At 47.7% G+C, this 16,297-nt stretch overlaps 1 long non-coding RNA gene across 4 annotated transcripts in view; it reads left to right on the top strand.

Annotated features, from left to right (window-relative positions):
- Positions 1–14,519, top strand: part of LOC311602646 — a 160,898-nt gene extending 146,379 nt beyond the window's left edge. For 3 of the 4 annotated variants that reach the window (XR_014780807.1, XR_014780808.1, XR_014780809.1), the window contains 3 exons: positions 12,394–12,474; positions 13,654–13,747; positions 13,894–14,519. This is a non-coding gene — a long non-coding RNA (uncharacterized lncRNA). Of the gene's footprint in view, positions 1–4,049; positions 4,294–12,393; positions 12,475–13,653; positions 13,748–13,893 lie in introns of those variants that run through there. The other variant, XR_014780810.1, reaches the window with a different exon arrangement.
- The last annotated feature ends 1,778 nt before the right edge of the window (positions 14,520–16,297 follow it).

Here is a 16,297-nt window from a genome sequence, read left to right as displayed (position 1 = left end):
GAGAGTTCAGAAGCTGTCCACTCAGTGTCCTTGAGCTCTGAGGCTGGCATGAAGCTGCTTTCACTTTGCTCTTCTTCATGGATTCGAGATATTGAGCTTCTGTTTACATAAACTTGGTTTAGATCCCATTAGAACCACTGGAATAGTTGCTACTCAGCTGTCTTTTCTCCAGAGCTTGACTGAAGGGGACACATTTTAGGAACAGTTAGTAGCTGCCTTTGAATCTACAGTCACAAGAAGATTTCATGTCCTCTAATGGGAGTTTATACTGCAGCAGGCCAGACACCAGAAAACACTTTGATGTTGGAACTATTAGATGCTGTGCTGACTTCCATGCAGGCTCTTGCCTTTCTGTTGGAACTGCACACATCACACCATGTCCCTGCCTCCTCAGAGCTGGGAGTCTCTCCCTACCAATGTGAATGGAGCCCAGGCTGGAGGGGCCACCCTTGGGACGGCCTGCTGTCTTCCATCTGGTATCTGATGGGTGTTAGCCATTTATGTGCAGCTGTAGGAGAGTAGCCATGTTAAAAACATCACTCTCCCCACTGCCTGTTACATTGTGTGAGTTGACAAATACAATCCATGCTGACTCCAGTTCAGTACAGCCCCATAGCCACAGAAGAATGGTCCAGAGCAGACGCTGCATGAAACCTCTGTTCACCCAAAAATTTCCATCAAGCATTTTGTCACTGAAATTTGGTTCCTGGACAGTCAGATTATTTGGGTAACCATGTTTCTCAGATTATAGATGGCAAAAAGCAGAGGAGGAAGTGTTTAAACAATGCGTGCACATTGGAGTCAGATGGGGAATAAGGGAGATGGAGAGGGGGAACAGAAGGGGAGGACGGGAGGGGAAGGGGGAGAGGAAGGGGGAGGGGAAGGGGAGGGGAAAGGGGAGGGGAAGGGGAGGGCGAGGGACAGGGAGAGGAAGGAAGGGAGAATAAAAACTGCATCTAAAGCAGGAGGAGGCAGTGCTGTGGCTTCTGAACTGCCAACACTGGACAAGTCCCAGCTTGAGTTTCCTGCTTCTAGAATAAATGTCCTTGAACCCTTCCCCCTTCAACCCAAAGTCTCCTAGGTTATGAAGACAGGAGATCAAAAGGCAAGGCTAATTAAGACGTAGAACAAAGGACATCAAGACAGCCCTGCCTAGCTCTAGGCCCCCTCCCACTATCATCACCAGCAGCAGCTTTGTCCATGCCCTGGATTCTGCAAGGCTCCTCTACCTCCATCAGCCTCTTGTGACACACCCCTGTCCGCGAAGCTGTCCTCTATGGTCCGGGCAGGTGCATGTGTTCCCGTAGCCTGTGCTCAGCCATTTTAGAACATGCACCAGTCACCCTTGAGTCCATGACTTCTGACACACTTCAAGGGTGGAACTGAGGTCTGTGCAAAAAAAAAAAAGGCTTTCAGCCCTACCCAGAGCAGGCAGGCAGATCCTGAAAGGACATGTTGGTGACAAGGTGAAAGACAAAACAATGTGTCAGCCACAGGGTGAATACAACTTGGAGAGTGTCTTTCCCCTCTGTTTCTTATTCCCGTTAACCTTTGCCCTTTACTCCAGCGCGTGCGCGGCCCACCCCGCCCCTGCACCTCCTCTCTGCCGTTCTCCTGCACCCCGCCCCTGCACCTCCTCTCTGCCGTTCTCCTGCAGCCCGTGCCTTTTCCAGTCTTCGGCACTGGCTCGCACCTCATCATCTCATAAATGAACTCTTGCGTTCAGAGCCCCCTCCCAGCACTGTGGCCAGAAAGAACCGTTAACTCCAAGGCAAAATAGAAAGAGGAAAAAGAATTAAAGAGGGAGTGGGCGAGGAAAGCAATATCCAGCCTCAGCAGTTTGTTCCTGGCCACCGGCACGATGTGTGTGCTTGGTGCCCTGTCTGCTTCCTTGTGGGAGTTTCATAAATTGATGATGATAACAGCATATTTCTCTTTAAGTCCTTGGACATTCGATCTTTATTGCTTTCTAAAGTCTGCTTGGGGCACAGATGAAGCGAAGCTGCTGAGGTTTCGCTCTGTCTGTCCTGTGAGCTTCCTTGCAGAATTCGCACCCACTGTGCAGCTTGTACTCTGAGGTAGCAGGTCACGCTGCCGGAAGTGCCGGAAGCTGGTACTGCGAGGTCCAGACCAGATGATCCAGGGAGACACAGCAGGCTCAGCTTGGTGGCTGGACAGAGAGGAGGGGACCTGACTGAAAGTCATCTGGAGAAAGCGTTCATAGCTTTAGAAATTCCCCACCTACACTTAGAATTGCTGGTAAAAATTATGCGAAATTCATTTTCTTCCCAGCCCTGCAGTTAAGTGTGAGTAACACAAATAGCAGGGTTTTGAACAGAAATAGTCATAACTGTCTTCTGATTGGTTTAATCACTGCAACACAGTGGGTTTCCTCCCATAGCCGAAGAGCAGTGCCAACGGTGGTGCACGGTGGACACTTACCCTCCCAGCCAGTACATTTTGGCTTGACGGTTGATTTCATGAGCTAGAGATGTGTGTGTTTTGAGTTCTCATCAGAAAACAATGAATTCTGCGGTGTGTCATTACCTGCCTACGAGAGGCAGGCACTGAATGCCATCCATGCTGGGTGAAAAGCCTTTGCTGTTAAAAGGAACCAGGTCTTTTCAGGCTGAGTTCTAACACCAGGAGGGAAATGAAAATAATCTCAGGCAAGTGGGTTTTCAGCTCATCTCACAGGCTTCAACGCACTGAATTACCGCCCTGCTCCTCTTCTGTGTCCTCACATACTCCGTCTCTTTCTGGCGAGTGACTTGGGGTGTACTGGCTGTGCATAAACAGCCAGATAGTCTGGTTCTTTTTAGCACGAACCGTCTAGACTCCCATAGGGTGTGCCAATCACAGAAAAGCTGTGCCTGGGATGCAAGCCCCACAGCCTTTGGCCTTTCAGCTGCGACAGCACCAGATCCCAAGGAGCCTGAGCTGGGGGGCATGCCTGCTGCTTGCTGAGTACCTTAAAATATTGCCCTGGCTCCAAGGCTCCTGTGCGCTGTTTTCATTTACAGAAGTTGTAAGGGGGCCATTAGGACAAGACTCTGCGTGTGTGGCTCGGTACATGCAAGTCAGATCATGCATGCAAGAAAGCCCCCCTTGTAACATGCTGAAGACACTGGGCTTGCATGCATGATCAGCGCAGCTATTATGCATCCTTCAAAGGGCAGACGTTTCAGCAGGCACACCCCATGTGCTCACAAACGGCGCAAGCTGGGCTTGAAATCAGGAATGAGTTGGAGATTTACTGATTTTATTATCGGAATGAACGCTCAGAGACAGAGGGGACTGTTTACTACCACTGTCTTATTCTGAAGTCTGGGGTCCTGTTGCGCGCCATCTAGTGGCTGTGAATGTACAAGTCCCTTAAGTCTCAGTAAACGGAGATGGAGGTGGCTGTCCTTGAGCTTCAGGGTGTAGAAAGGGGGAAGCGGTTGGTTGGTGCTCCCTTGCCAGCCCAGGACATTGATCTCAGGCCCTTCCTCAGCCTGAACTGTCATTGCTCCCATGCAAATCCTGGTCCAGGTGGGCCACACTGACTTTAACTGGGCGGTGATTTGACAGCTGGGATCAGAATGCTAGCTTGTCCAGAGGGCAGAGGAGAGAGGAGGACGCCTAGGCTGCAAGCATCCTGACTCTGCTGCCCATGCCTTCTCAGACTGCAGCTCCTTGGAAAGGGCCACCCTAGTGTTTTCTCCCAGGACCCAGCTTGGCTCTGAGCTACCCTGTGCAGTGTAGGTCTCTGGGACAGGGCCATCCTACTGGTCAATCCCAGGCTCCAAGCCCACATAGGTTTAGCTGTGGGCTAGCCTGTACTGTCTGCTGCCTGTGCCTCTCTGCCTGATACCCAACGTTAGCTTCTGAGAAATGTGAGCCAGGATGAAGTATTTGGTGCTTGTATCTGGTCCCGGCACAGAGGAACCTCCTAAGAACCTGTAAAATGTGTCTACAGGGATAAAACGTGTTACTTTCTTGGCTTTGGTAGTAACGTGACTACTGGGGGCTACCTGGACAGCTTATGATGGGTCAAGGATGAAGCCTTTCAGCATCATCCTCCCATGATGCAATGGGCTGTGCTTACCTAACCACATCTCCATGGAAACCTCAGACTTGGGTCAGCATGTCCAGGCTGTTGAACTGCCCCGTGGACAGGAGTGTGGCACAGCCGAGCTCTGTGGCGCAGGAGCTCCTGGCTCATCTGGAATTCACCGCAGGTTCCTCTTCATTCCGTCCTTCATGCTGCCCTCTGTTGTAGAGTTCATTGTAAGCACAAGCCTCACTGAGGTCAGTGAGCCACTCTACCCAACAGTGAAAGTGCAGCATGGTTGTAGGTGCCTCCCCCTTCAGATCTGATTAGTCTGAAGTACAGGCTGCTTGTGACATCTCAAGTGGGAGGGATACAAAAATCTCAGGGCGGATCTGAAGTGGGCTCAGTCCCTAACCAATGGCATTTACACTAACTCTTGGGGACCATCCACTAGGCTGCAGTGGGGTCGAATGACACCTCGCTAGTGTCCAGGGGCTTAAAGAACTGATTGGCTTAATCAGACACGTTGTAAGTAAAAGGAACTCACCACTGGAAGAAGACAACAAACAAAACAGCCTAATGCAGATATGGGTTTGTTTAAATATTTAAAATCCTTTTAAGCTGTCCGGACAAAGCATAGCTCTTACCCCAATGGGAGTGAGAGGCGTTTATTCTGAACCAGACGCATTGATTGTGACTGTGGCCCAGGAACAGGGATTCCTGATTTCCGTCGAATGGCTTGCTTCATAGTGAAAGACACTGCATGGACGTTTTATAGTCACAGAACCAGAAGAAGCCAGAAGTCAGTACACTTACAAGTGCTGGTGAGGGCAGCACCAGAGAGGCTGATGACTGCAGAGCAATCTCTCCTCTAGGCTCCTTGCTGTCTATAACACTCTTGTCTGGGTTGACAGAAGGTCTGCTAACTTATACACTCCAAGTGTACCTAGCCATCAAAAAGATGGTCAGATACAGAGGCTGGTGATGGCTGCTAAGGAGACTGAGGACAGCCCAAGATGACTCCATCTCTCCAGTGTCACAGAGCTTTGACAATAGACAGGATGTCCTCAGCCGTGGCTTTGAAGAACTTCAGCTTCATAAACTCAGCAATACAGAGTCCCTAGTATGAGCCTGCATTTGCTACCTCCAGGCAGAGCTCGAAGACCCCACGTGATCCTATCAAGTCACAAAGATTATTGTTACTGTGATACCCTTGAGGAATTTGAGGGTCTGGGAGGCAGGACTGATACCATAGTGATACAAACAAAACACATCCCACTTATTTCTCCCCCTCTGCCCTCCCCTCCTCACCAGCTCTCTCCTCTCCTTGGTCATCTACCATTTGTCCTCTCCCTCTGTCCACTATGGCCAGTCTCTTTCCCTCTGTGCTCCCACTCCCATCCCAGCCATCTCGCCCCACTTTGTACTCATGGACTTTGTCTCTTCCCAGTCACTGAAGGTCAGTTCTTTAGTATAGAGAACTTTAAAACCACTTCACTCAATTGCTCAGTTGTCAGAGAGAAGGCTTCCCTGGCCTCCCTTTCATTGGTTGTATAAAACCATTAAAAGAAAAAAAAAAAGCAAAACCAGACAGACAGACACACACACACACACACACACACACACACACACACACACACACACACACACACACGATATGGAACACTCTGCTTCTGTTTCCTGGTGTAAGGTCTGGGTTTACACTGAAAGGTTTGCTCTGAGGTCCACAGACTGGATTGTCCATGCTTCCTAGCATCTCAGTAGTGCCCGGGAGGAAGGGAGGGCGACCAAGGACACGGGGCAGAGAAAGAAGGGATCTTGGCTGGCATTGCCTGGAGGAAGAAGAGACGCCAGCACTGGTCTGTGCTCCTGAGTGGTGTTCACAAGCGATCAGCCCATCTTCCAAGGGAGGGCAGAACACAAACCACCATGTTTTGTGGAACATCAAGCTAAGATGCTCCTGGGCAGGTCCTGTTTCTGCCTTGTATGTGGCCTAAGAAAATCAGCTTACTTGTTAGGCCAAAGCTTAGCAAAACCTCGGTGACTTTAAGCTCCATTTTTAATTGATGATGGGCAGGATGAAAGTGGGGCAGCCTGTGGAACCCAGTCCTTGCTAATCTTACAGGCCTGTGCCCTGCAGCTGCTTCTGGAAACCTCAGGGCCCAGGCCACACCACCTACAGACGGAGCACCCAGCATACCTCCCTGTGGCTGGAAGCAACACTGGCTCTCTGCTGGGTCTCTGCCCTTCAGGAGGTGAACTTGTGCTGGCAGACCAGGTGCCTGTGGGTGGCTTGCATCTTTGCTTCCCCGTTAGAGTGGAAACATTTATCTGGCCAAATGTAGCCACTCTATACTACTCAAAAAGCAAATGTCCTTCAGCTATTCTTGTCTGATGTTTGTCTTCCTGTGCATTCTCTCTTATCTGGGGACTTTGTGGATTTTCTAAAAAAAATCAATATAAGAGGCCAAAAGGAAGTTAGCAGGAGTTACGTACAAAAGCTACATTGAAAAGCGAGGGGGGTGGGTAGAGAAAGGAGAAGCCATCCACTAGTCAGCGGACATCTGTGTGCCTAGCCATGTGGCAGGCGTCACAGCAGTGCAGAAAAATAAAGGGCATCCACCTCCCATGTCCCTTGCAGATGTTTTGGGATGGAAGGCAGCAAAGAGGCTGAAAGCTTGCTTAGTGGTCAAAGGGCATGGCTAAGTGTCAGTCCTGCACCGCACTCATAGCCAGCTTTTGTATTTGAGAACCGGGGAAAGAATACCCCTTTTCCCACAGGAAAGTGAGGTGAAGCTGCAGGCACTCTCTAGAACAACCACTTTGACAAGCCCAGAGCGGCTACATAGTTATGTGTGTGAGTGCCTCGGGGAAATGAACACAGTACCTGCAATAAACTACCCAGAAGCGCCTTGTTCCCCACATCGCCACAGGGTCCCTAGCATTTAATAATAAGGTCATAATTTATCTAAGTAGCTCAACTCCATATAAACTGTGCTGAGGACAGGAATATGGGCTTCACATACAGAGAGAAAGCAAGGCAGGTGGATCCCTTGCACACAGGAAAAGACACCCAACAGTAAGATAGATTCAAGTTAACACTAAGATGGCATTTGTCTCAAATATCATTTGGGGATCCACTGGGCTGTTGGGATGTTAGGAACATTTTACAGTGCTGCCAAGCAATTTGGTAGAAGGATGGAAAGCCATAGACATGGGTGGTGGATCTCAACTCTGCAGCTATAAAGACAGTCTACTGCTGTATTCACATCAAAGGTAGTTTTAAGCTGCAGCTCTAGCTATAGGAGACTGGGCGGCGGGGAGTGGGGGTGGGGTCCCTGGGCTTTCTTGGGTAGAATCTCCTTAGGTAATGGAGTAAGTCTGCACACGTGATTACGGGTGCTTATGGAGTGCATACATGCCATTGGCCCTCAGTTCCCACAGGTTTACATCTGCCACTCAAATGACCATGGATTGAAAATATTCCAATAAAAATTCCACAAAGTCTTAAAAAGCCAGACTTGGCTAGGCTTACAATAGCACCCATGAGTTCCCCACCCCTCAACGAGTCTAAAGTCCAGTTAGACAGCTGTCCTCTGCCCTGGAGGTGTGGTTGCCACTGTCGACACCTGTGGGGATGTCTTGGCATGCTGGTTAGTGTAGTGGTTCTCGGGGTGACAGCTGGGTAGACGTGTTGCTGGCTTTTCTCTGTTGGCTGCTTGCGTAGCCCCTCCAGGTGCTGACTGTGAAGCCAGGCCTTTGGGAGGAGCATACAGGCCTGATGCAGCTCAGTTCTTTCAAGTCCCATGTCCTACAGGCATGACATCGTCAGCACAGGGGCCAAGCTCAGGACACAGCCAAGGGCAGCGTCAGACTCTGCAGTATGTTGGGAACTTTTCGCATTCCTCTGACCAAAAACTCAGGCCTGCTACTGGTATTTTTTGTAAGCCAGTCTATGAATCTCGAGGGAGCCATGATCACGCCATGTAGCATGTTTTCATTTAATCTATATACACACGTATGCACATACATTTAACGTATTACATGTAATTTTAGGTCAGCAAAATGATATGATTCCCTATGGGCTTTTTTTTTTCAAATGTTCTTAGTATTATTTGTCCCTCCTCCTTCTTGTTTGCCCAGTGTCTCCCTTTCTTCTCTCCCCGCTAGCACCCCCCTCGTTTTCACCATTTCCCCTTCCTCCCTGACACCCGTGTCCTGTCAGTCCTCTCTAGAGCTCCCATGCCCGTGAATCTGCCCCACAGAACACAGTTCCGAGTTCACATGAGAGGAATGAGTGAGGACAGGCAGCCGTGCTGCAGCTCCCAGGAGCTCGTGGCCCCCTCCATCACTCATCATGGGGTGCTGTCAGCCTCCCCTCGTGTTTGCGTTCCGTGCAGCTAGGCTTGCAATGACTGTCTGTGCCCTGTACCGTGCATGCGTTTACAGGGCCTTCCCTGCCCTTGCTTCCTGGCCTCTATGATGTAATGGAGGTGGAGCTGTTTCCACTGGGTGTGCTGTTGTGTCACCTTGAGTTAAAGTTGACGTGGCATGCGCAGGGGGTCTGTGCAAATGCCAGGGTATCTAGGGGAAGGAACCTGTGCACCCGCACAGCCCACTGGGAAACTGTTAGCTTTTGTGTAAAAATAGGAAAAATACGTTTGTTTCCTGCTTCCCTTTACATAGAATGCCCACAATACACCTCGGAAACTGGTAACAGTTGTCTCCAGGGAGAGATGTGGGTTAGTGGGCAGGTTGGGGGAATGACACTTTTGTTGTGATGTTTGGGAACACTTGTGTAGTCTTTGAGAATGATGGAGACTTTCTTTGGGAGGCAAGGTCCCAGAAACACAAGGGCCACTAAAGCTGTTCAGAATTGGGGTCTGGGGGCTGGAGAGATAGCTCAGTGGTTAAGAGTGCTGCTTGCTCTTCCAGAGGTCCTGAGTTCAATTCCCAGCACATGATGGTTCATAGCCATCTGTAATGTGATCTGATGCCCTCTTCTGGCCTGCAGGTGTACATGCAAGCAGAGCACTGTATACAGAATTGGGGTCCTATCACAGAAGGTTATTCTGAATTTAAGGAAGAAGTTTATTGTAGATTGTAGGTGACAGCTCAAAAGGGAGAGAGGGAGGGAGGGAGGGAGAAAGGAGAGATAGATAGATAGATAGATAGATAGATAGATAGATAGATAGATAGGATCATGTTCCCAGGAAATGGGATACTATTTGGGGCATTTTAAGGGACTTATGGCAGACACTGGGGGTGAGGGTGAGGTGTGTGTAGAGGGATGGGTTGGTCCACTTCTCCTAGCCAGGTGCCCAGGTGCCCCTCTCAGTCTCAGTCACGTGTTCTTGTAACCTTTAGTCAGAGGTGCTCATTTAAGAGGTAACAAAGAAAGAGGAACCAGAGCTCTCTTCAGCATTGGTGCCTCCGCAAATACTTTCTCAGAACTGCTACATCTTGGGGTCCCTGTCCACCCTGGCCAGTTTCTGTCACCTGTTCTCTTCAGCTGAGAGAGACAAAGACAGCAGTCGTTGCTGCCAGACATGGTGGTCCCGGCTAGGTTTGGGGGTGAGGTTTCTTTCCTGCATGAGTGGTTCCTTGGTGTTCTGCATTGAAGAGGCTCTGGAGTTTACCAGCCTTTAGCAACCATGAAATGTGACTCGTTACTGCTTATCCCTTAGAACCAGAGTTCCCAGGGGGCCAGGGGGATTCCCATACTTATGTTTAAAGGTTCTCCAAGGCTCATTAGCTGCTTAGAACTTCATGACTGTGGAAGGCGGGAGGCTGAAGATCTTGAGCCAGCTTGACTTCTCTCATTAGCCATCCATTTCAACCTCTGCGTCTGACCTAATGTCCTTGGCGTTACCGGGTAAAGCCTTTGAAATGTGTTAACTTAGCAGAAAACTTTCTCCTGCCATTGCGGATGCTAAGGGTGTCATCAGATAGCATCCCACAGTATTGTAACTGCCTGCCTGACATTACCACCAGCGTGTTTGTAAATGCCTTGACTTGTGCCTTTCATTTGTTCTGTGACTATGAAAAGTACGTGTAACCGCTTAACAGAGTTGGACGGGTCACTTGGGCAGGACAACCCAGACCCGTAGTCTCAGATCAGGCCACTTATATATAGGTTAGAATAAATTATCTCTTATTTCCATGGAGACGAGAGGCACATTTGGTGTTAGTGCCTTTTCTAGCCTACCTCAAACCCATGTTCTCTAGGCTTCACTGTCTCAACTCCAACAATAGTAAACAAAGCCCCACTCCTCATGGGCTGACTCTGAGCTGGAGAAGATGGTGGGAATCATTAGATAAGTAGGCTTGGCAATGTCTAACAGCAGAAAACACCGGCTCCACCTGGCAGAGGCCAGCAGGCCAGAGAGCTTCCACGGCAAAGATGCTGCGTGTATTTAAGCTAGCTTTTCCTAAGTGATTTGACTGTGGAATCTTTAAAGTTAATTCAACATTTTTTTCCATTAAATACTCTTGCCATCCTCCAGGCTAAAGCCCATGACACTTACCGTAGGAATTGAACTGGATGAATTTCTTACATGAACAGAGTTTTAAGGGCAAAAGTGTAGGCTCTGGCAGCCCTAACAAGCTTGGTTCAGCCACTGGTCCCAATATACTAATTAAAGAGAAGGGAGATCACATCTGTGTGGCATGTTGGGAGGAACAGATAGGAGGGTTCATCCTTGGAACTTGGCATGAGTTTAGGCTTAAATAGAGGAAGAAAAGAATAGGAGACAAGAGGTCTATATAATTAGATGTGATGTGGTCTGGTCCATCAATCCTCAGAGTCCCACAGGATGATTCCAAGAAGCCCTTTACTGCTTGAGGGAACAAGGTGGTTCTCAAGACAGGTCTCTTCTACCCTAGGGTAAAGCCTCCTCCCTGTGGGTGGACAACTTTTCCTTTCCTGGGATGGTCACGTCACTCCACACTCTGCTGCTCCAGGAACCCAAGATGATTTGAGAGTGAATATTAAGGGCAATGATTTATCATTGCGCCTTCAACTAAAGCAAGGGAGGCAGACAGACAGACTGACACAACAAGGAGGGAGGGATGCTGGCCTTCCATCCTGCTTTGAAGGAGGATTCAGTGTTTTACGGCCAAAGCAACCGCTCTGTGAGATTCATTTGTGAGCTGTGGTTCCCACGAGCTCCTCCTAATGATTCTACACAGTTGATTGGCTGATTAGGACTTCTGTGACTGGAGAGTTGGAATGTTACAGATCCAGAGCTAATACTCCGGGCTAACTTTAGCCCTGCTAATCACCACTCATTGTCCATCTCTGTGTTTGGCCTGACATCCTTGTGACTGTTAGATCACTTCTTTTGGAACATGCAAGCAAACTTCAAGTGTCCACACACCCAAAGGCAGAGAATATCATCAAAAAGAAATCTATGGCCTGAAACCAAGTTTTCTACTTTGATGTAACCTGACATCAATGTGTCTGAAAAGTGCTTTGATTAATGGCTTTGTTCTGTTACTGTAAAACCTCATGAAACTGTTCTCATGTTTGAGGATGGCATTTGGGGTAACCTGAATCCATGTTCCTGGGCCATAGCCACTCTTATCTGGCTCCAAAACAAACTACTTATTTCCTTGAAATAAAAGTCATGCAGATATATGAGCTATCACCCAGAGGAGATAGGGAAGGCCATGGTCATGTCACTTAGTTCCCTGGGAGGTAACAAGATCAGCTTTCATGCCCCTTAGCCTCTTATATGCCAAAAGTAACCAATGCATCACCATTTTACCCCACAGCTAGTCACGTATTTCAGCTGTCAGAGAGAACCTGGCAGTGTTTGTCTCTGCTTAGGTGGTCCATGTTTTATTATTCCTGGCAGTGTTTGTCTCTGCTTAGGTGGCCCATGTTTTATTATTCATGGTCTAATCGTTGAAGAATATTCCTTCATCATCTGCTGTCTTAGTTTCTCCCTGTTGCTGTGATTAAATAACCCTGAGAGAGGATGTATTCTGCCTTTCTGTTTGAAGCCATCATGGTGGAGAAGCTATGGCTTCAGCATAGGGTCACGATAGCAAGAGGGCAACTGGTCATATTACAGTGGCAGTTCAGGAATCATACAAGGACAGTAAGTAGGTCCTGGCTATAAAACCTCAAGGCCTGGGATTGGAGAGATGGCTCAGTGGTTAAGAGTACTTACTGTTCTTCCAGAGGACTCTGGTTCAACTCCCAGTACCCACATGGCAGCTGTCTATAGCTCCAGGATCTGACACCCTCACCCAGACATACATGCAGGCAAAACATCAATGCACATAAAATAAAAATAAATAAGTTATTTAAAAAACCTCAAGGCCGCCCCTAATATTTATTCTACTTTCAGCAAGGCTTGACCTTCTAAAGGTTCTACAGCATTCCGAAAATAGCAGCCCACCTGGAAACTAAGTGGGGACCATAATATCTGGTAAGAACCTTTGTTTTTAAAACCTTTCCTCCTATCTCCTCTCTCTCTCTCTCTCTCTCTCTCTCTCTCTCTCTCTCTCTTTCTCTCTCTCGTTTTAATTCAAGTTACACATGTCTTCTGAATGTGGGTCAGTGTTCCACTTAATGCTTTCTGAAGAACTGAAGGATTCACTTCCCAAATAATAGGCCCCATTAACCAAGGAAAGAGGCCAATCTCTGCATCAGAAACAACCAGCCTTGTTTTGTTGATGTCTTGGGGTAGAGAGCAGACAACCAGGCGAGCAAGGTAGAATGCTTAATTCATTCCCTGTTAGGACACATGGAAATTGTGCCATGGGCTCTTTAGGTAGTTGAGACAGCAACATTTTCAAGGTGTTGTCTTAGATAGAAGCCTTCAGAGCCAACTCTCCACATTCCCCGCCCTGGTTATAGAGGTAGACTTCCGGCTCTTACTTCATGGGGTCACCTTTTGGCCTGAAGCAGTGTTTCGCTTGACTTTGCTTGTTGTTATCTGCTTTCATTGACCAGCTCAACCTGCTGCTTTGAATTCACTGAACTGAGTTCCAAAGTGCTGAAGCAGCTGAAGAATTGTAGAAATTAATTTTTTAAGTGGTAGTGAAAAGGATAAGACCCTAATCCTGAATCCGTGCTTGGTAGGCTAAAACTGATCAATTTCCCAGACCCTAATTAAAACAAGCCACACAGCAGCAGCAGAGAATCCAGGGCCTTTCCTAGTGATGAATGCAACCAGCCTGCAAATTTCTCCTTTCTGGAAACAGAGGTTTCCTGTGCAAGAGCCATTAGACACAAAGCTTCCTGGCAATCCATATTTGGTAATACGCATGCCACCGCTCAGTTCCTCCCCTCCCCACGCAGTGGCCCCCACCGAAATCAAGCAGTAAATCCAGGGAAGGGGCCGCTTTCTGCACACGTGTGTTTTTGAACAGCCATCGCTGGCTATTGAAGGGGTAAACAAATATGGCGGGACATTGACTCGTACATCATCTGAGTTGTGAAAGTCTGCAGTGAGCCATCTGCTTTCAAATTTCATCCTGGCCTTCTGTCAATTAGCACTATAATTTCAGATGCAATGTAGGTTAACTTCTGATTGATCTTCAATTACCACTGGTTCTTATCCATTTACTTTATTTTTAATTCGTTTTCTCCCCCGGATACACAGGGAAGCTGTGGGACGACCTTCCTGTGTTTGAAATGCTGATTGCTCTTGAGCATGAAAGGATCTGCATTCTCTCCCTGACTTTCTCAAAACCCAGGTACTGTACAGTTGGTAGAGCAATATTTGCCAAAAAAGAAAAAAAAGAAAGAAAGAAAGAAAGCATTAGGAATGCAGCAGAGACTTATCAAATGTGATAATGTGATTATAATTCTTTTTCCCTTTCCATCTGTATGTAAAATTTAGAATTGGGGAATTTTCGCCAAATTCATGAAATGACACCAAACACGCTACAAATGGTTCTGGCAGGACTTGAAGGAACTTGCAGAGGGTGCAAAACGACACCAGCTCTTAGGTCTCAAAAGTCCTCTGCCCATGCTTCCCTGGGAGGCAAGCCATCAACGCCTCCAACCAAGAGACTGGTAGGTTGTCCTCAACGCCACCACCAGACAAGAATTCTCTCTCTGACCTGAAGGTGGACTTCCTGTGACGTTTTGACAGCTGACTCGTGTTTTCTGGCTGGGATAGTTCAGTTACTTCCCAAGCAATCTGGGTGTTGTGGCTCTGATGGTTTCTCTATCGCTTATTGATTGTGAGAAACCATTCCCTTTTGCTTGATAAATTTAATTCACGAGCTGAGTAAGTGGCTCCGCTGGAAGAGTCCTTGCCTACAGCACAAGAAGCCCTGGGTTGCATCTCCAGCACTGCATGAACCAGAGGTGGTGGCACATCTGTAATCCTAGTGCTTGGGAGGTAGAAACAGAAAGATGAGAAGTTTAAGGTCACCTTTAGCTCACAGCGAGTTCAAAACCAGCTTGAGACACGTGAGGCCTTGTCAAAACAGATGAATAAACAATAAAGTTGATGTACAATGGTGTATTATGTTCTTGCTTCATTCATGATGCTCCATTAAAACAACTTGACCAGTAAACACCTCACAGGAGAAAGGGCTTACTTGCCTAACAGTTTTAGCTCACAGTTTATCATTGAGGGGAATTCAAGGTAGGGACTAAGGTAGCCAGTCACATCGCACCCCTTGCTAAGAGCAGAGAGAACGTAGTGCACCCTTGCTGCCTGCTTGTTTTCACTGGGTGTCCTCCTGCCTTACAGTTCGGGACCCTGTGCCTAGGGGATGGTGCTGCCCACAATAGGCTAGATCTTCATATATCACTTTACAGTCAAGATAATGTCCCACAGACAGGCCCACTTCATCTACATAACTCCTCCAGGTTATAAAACTAGTCTTATAATGGTTATAATTATTGAAATTGGACTGGCTTTTAAATTATTTTTTGTACGATCAGCTTACTGGAAGCTCCTTGTGTTATTAAGTGAGGGATAGATTTTTATGGATAAAGTGGTGATATTTTCTTCTTATTTCCTTCTTATGTCATATGCATCGCTGGCTCTTTTATTTGTAAGCTGTGTTGAAATCGCAACAAAGGTTTTTGTACTAGCAAGGGTGAGTAATAAATGGATCCACAGTTACAGGGGCTTAAAACAATAAAATCTGGCTTCTTGCTTGTGCCATAGGCCAACGCACACATTTCCTCATGTTGTAGTTCCATAGTCCTTGAGGATCTTGAAGCCTCTTTCAACAAACATTGGGGGAAAAACAAAACCAAAGGCAAAAGAAATGTAAATGACGTGAGGGAATCCTGTGGGCCTAAAAGACAACGCTCAGGGTCCCTCCACCCACCAGTGGGTCAGAACTCAGTCACAGCTCCTGCCTAACTAATGGGGAAGCTATTGGAAAACCCAGGCTTCCATTAGTTCAGGAAGAAGAAACCAGTCCTGAGCCCCAAGCAGTTCCTGGCATGGGGCTGTTAGTGTGTCTTGTGCCTCTGTAATGGGGAGCAGGGACATGAGTTGATATCTGCAATTTCTATTCAATGTGTGCTTTGCTGGATAACAAATAAGAGATATTAAGCACTTGTTAAGAGTCCAGGACCTCGGGGTATAAACACTGATGCATAGAGGGACAAAGGACTCTACTATGTGGTAGACGTGTGTCTCTATCAAGATGTGCAATTTGGAAAATCGCCTCGAGTGCTAAGCCTGTTTCTTCTGCCTTTCAGAACTCACCAGATTTTGCTGTCACTAGACTGCACAGCTGGCACTGTGTGGGGATTCCACCCCTAGGTGTGCCAATGACAAAATAAAGGTGCCAAATACACCCCCAAGGATTCCACAGGGCTTGCTGTTCCTGGAACTTGTCTCCCTATAAGTGATCAATGGCACTTAAAAATAGCAATAAATATTATTTTTCATATAAAAAAACAATGTCACCTTAAATATTACAACAATAAAACAGAGAGCCTCGAAAGTTTGTCACAGGCCGGAAGCTCCATTCAACCTGACACGTGCAGTAAAGAGTCATCACAGAGCAAGATGGTGGGCGCTCCACCATCTGTATCTGCTCCACGGCCTTGGCCTTGGTAAACTGTGGAGACATCTTCATCCCTGGCTGCCACCTTTCCACTCTCACTGTAGGTAAAGCTCTGCATGCCACCTGGCTGGCAGTTTCTAGTCTTTGGAAGCCAGTGACGGTGGCTCACACCTGTGCTACCAACATGAGTGAGGCTGAGGCAGCAGGTTGCCATGCTCTCCGTATCCATGTGGACTGTATTGTGAGTTCCAGACCAGCTTG

The sequence above is a fragment of the Acomys minous genome, assembly GCF_964271855.1.
Source record: "Acomys minous genome assembly, chromosome: 1".
Taxonomy (NCBI): domain Eukaryota; kingdom Metazoa; phylum Chordata; class Mammalia; order Rodentia; family Muridae; genus Acomys; species Acomys minous.
This window is presented reverse-complemented; position numbering and strand designations above follow the sequence as displayed.